This window comes from Equus przewalskii, chromosome X (assembly GCF_037783145.1).
Source record: "Equus przewalskii isolate Varuska chromosome X, EquPr2, whole genome shotgun sequence".
NCBI lineage: Eukaryota > Metazoa > Chordata > Mammalia > Perissodactyla > Equidae > Equus > Equus przewalskii.
This window is the reverse complement of record NC_091863.1, coordinates 24,979,461-24,982,692: the sequence shown is the minus strand read 5'-3', so window position 1 is coordinate 24,982,692 and position 3,232 is coordinate 24,979,461. Positions and strand designations below refer to the sequence as shown.

The window sequence follows — 3,232 nt, the reverse complement described above, 5'->3', positions numbered from 1 at the left end:
CTACAATTTTAAAAAAAGGTTCAACAAGCAAGTATGAACACGCTTGAAACAAACAAAAGCCTCAGCAAAGAAACAGAAAATCTCAGCAAAGGAATAGATGACATAAAGAGGAACCAAATGGAAATTTTAGAACTGTAAAGTAAAATTTAAAAAATAAAAATCTCGGGGGCCGGCCCCGTGGCCAATGGTTAAGTTCATGAGCTCTGCTTCAGCGACCCGGGGTTTCACCAGTTTGGATCCTGGGCGCCGACAAGGCACTGCTCATCAGGCCACACTGAGGTGGCATCCAACATGCCACAACTAGAAGGACCCACAACTAAAAAGATGTACAACTATATACTGGGAGGATTTGGGGAGAAAAAGCAGAAAAAAGAAAAAGGAAGATTGGCAACAGTTGTTAGCTCAGGTGCCAATCTTCTAAAAAAATAATAAAAATAAAGTAAATAAAAAAATTCTCAGTGAATGAGCTCAACAGAAGAATATAGGAGACAGATGAAAGAAACATGGCACTATAACAAACGACTTAACATTTGTATAATGAGAGTCCCGGAAGAAGAGAAAGAGGGCAGAGCTATAAACACACTTGAAGAAAAAAATGCATGAGACGTTCCAAATTTGGCAAGAGGCATAAACCTATAGATAAAACCCAGGGAAATCTTTGGATAAAATTTTTAAAAATCCACAATAAGGTACATCATAACTAAAATTCTGAAAAGTAAGCACAGAAAAGAACCCAGCAAAAGTAGACAAAGAAAAAGGATAGCTTACATATAGGGAAAAACAGTAAGAATGAAAGCAGAGTTCTTATCAGTAACTGTGGAGACCCAAAGAAGGCAGCAACTACTTTTCAAGGGATGAAAGAAAAGAACTGCCACTCCAGAATCGTGTACCCAGCAAAAATGTCCTTCAGGTATGAAGGAGCAATCCAGACCTTTCAAAAGGCAGGAAAACTAAGACAATTTATTGTAAGCAGACCTATTCTAATATAATGGCTAAAGGAAATATAGATTAAAAACAATGAGATATCACCACACACCTATCAGAACGGCTAAAAATTCTTTTAAAAATTGTGATAACACCAAACATTGGCAAAGATTCAGAAAAACTGGATCGTTTACACAGTGCTGGTGGGAATGGGAATGGAAAATGGTACAACCATTCTGGAAAACAGTTCAGCAAGTTCTTAAAAAAACAGAAAAGGTCTCCATCACTTCAAGGGAGAGGCCCGGGGTTTCCAGCATCACCCCGCGCACCTGGAAGTTCGAGAGCACGCCCCACCCCCCACCACGCCCCTGGTCACACCCCGGCCACGCCCACGCCAAGCCACGTACACGCCTGGCCACGCCCCATAACGGATCCTGACCCCACCCCCACTCGTGGCTAACGGACCACCTCCGGCTCATCTCAGAGAAGAAGCCGCCCTCTTCGAGGCCCTCTCGGCCATGGGAATGCTCCGAGGCTCCCGGGGCCACCGCCTTCGGCCCCACCGCTGCCCACCCCGCGGCCCCCGCTTGCGCTCCCCCTTCGCCTTCTTCTTGGCAACCGTGCCGCCCATCATGGCGAACCCGCCGCCCTTGCGAGTGCGCCAAAACTACCACCATGACAGCGAGGCCGCCGTCAACATCCAGATCAACCTGGAGCTCCACGCCTCCTACGTGTACCTGTCGATGGCCTACTACTTCAACAGGGACGACGTGGCCCTGAAGCACTTCTTCCAGCTGTTCCTGAAGCTGTCGCGCCGGGAGAGGGAGCGCGCCGAGAGGCTGATGCAGCTGCAGAACCAACGTGGAGGCCTCATCCGCTTTGGCGACATCAAGCAGCCAGACCGCGACGACTGGGAGAGCGGCCTGAAGGCCGTGGAGTGTGCCCTCCACCTGGAGAAGAGCGTCAACCAGAGCCTGCTCGATCTGTACCAGCTGGCCACCAACAGGAACGATGCCCATCTCTGCCACTTCCTGAAGAGTCACTGCCTTAAGGAGCAAGTCAAGTCCATCCAAGAGTTGGGGGACCATCTCACCAGCCTGCGCAAGGTGGGGGTCCCAGAAGACGGCCTGGCAGAGTACCTCTTTGGCAAGCTCTCCCTTGGGGACAGTGACAAGAACTGAGCCTGGACTGAGCTTCCCCATAGCCATGGGGTGCTTGGTGACTTTCCCTGGTGACCATGCCAAGCATGCATATTGCAACATTGCCCTTGCAAAACGTTCAAGTTTTTTCTTCCAATTTTACTGTTACTTCCAATAAAGTTATTTGGTTCTTAAATAAATAATGGTCTCTGGTTAATTCCTGTGTGCAAAACTCTCATATTTTAAGTTTTAAAACAGGTATCCAGGAGTCTCTCCACCCACCCAGGCCCCATCCACATGCAGCTCAGGATCTCCGTGGATGGAGGGCGAAGGTATTCCCGGACCTTGGAAAACACAAAATCAATCTTCCCCTTATAAACAGTGTAGGGGTGAGGGGTGGGGTGAGGTGGCTGGTCTGGGGCCCTGGTGAACGTGGGTGCATGTGTATGGTAAAAGTATAACAACACTGTCTAAAATTCATCATAGTGGTTGCCTCTGGGGAAGAAGTGAAGGGAATGGGATTGGGCAGCGATTAAAATAAAGGGGGTCTTCAGCTTTATCTGAAATGTTTTAGTTCATTAAATCACACAAAAGTTAATGTTTGTTGATTCTCAGTAGCAAGCTGGGGGCCCTGGAAGCCAGCGTGGCAGAGTATGTCTTTGACAAGCTCGCCCTGGGCTACAGTGATAATGGGAAATGAGTCTGAGGCTGGCTTCCCCATAGCTAAGGGTTTGACAAGCTAAAGTAATAACAACGGCACTTTGCAAGTCCAAGTCCTTTCTTTTACGTTATTGAATTTTATAAGAATTTCAAGGAGTGAGAAGGGCAGGTGTTAAGACCACTTCTTTACCAATGAGAAAAAGGGAGGCCACACAGGTAAGAAGTGATGGAATGAGGACGTGAACGTAGATCTTCTGATTGCATGTTCCGTTTTCCTTCTGTTACCCCCGAGGTGCATCAATGGGTTAAGCAAGATTGTGTGGGTAGACCAGGAATCCAGCCAAATAACCAACCCCGGAAGAGAGGGAAATCCCCAACACTCTTAAAGACAGCCGTGATCACTGTAGTCTCTCCCCTAATTACAGGTATGCCTTTCAGCCCGGGGTGGGGATGGCTTCTAAATCTCAGCCAAAATCCTTCTCATGTGAAAGAAGTCTTCAGAATTAGCA

At 47.6% G+C, this 3,232-nt stretch overlaps 1 pseudogene; it reads left to right on the top strand.

The window, feature by feature from the left end:
* The first annotated feature begins 1,388 nt into the window (after positions 1-1,388).
* Positions 1,389-2,257, top strand: LOC103541555 (ferritin heavy chain pseudogene; annotated as a pseudogene).
* The last annotated feature ends 975 nt before the right edge of the window (positions 2,258-3,232 follow it).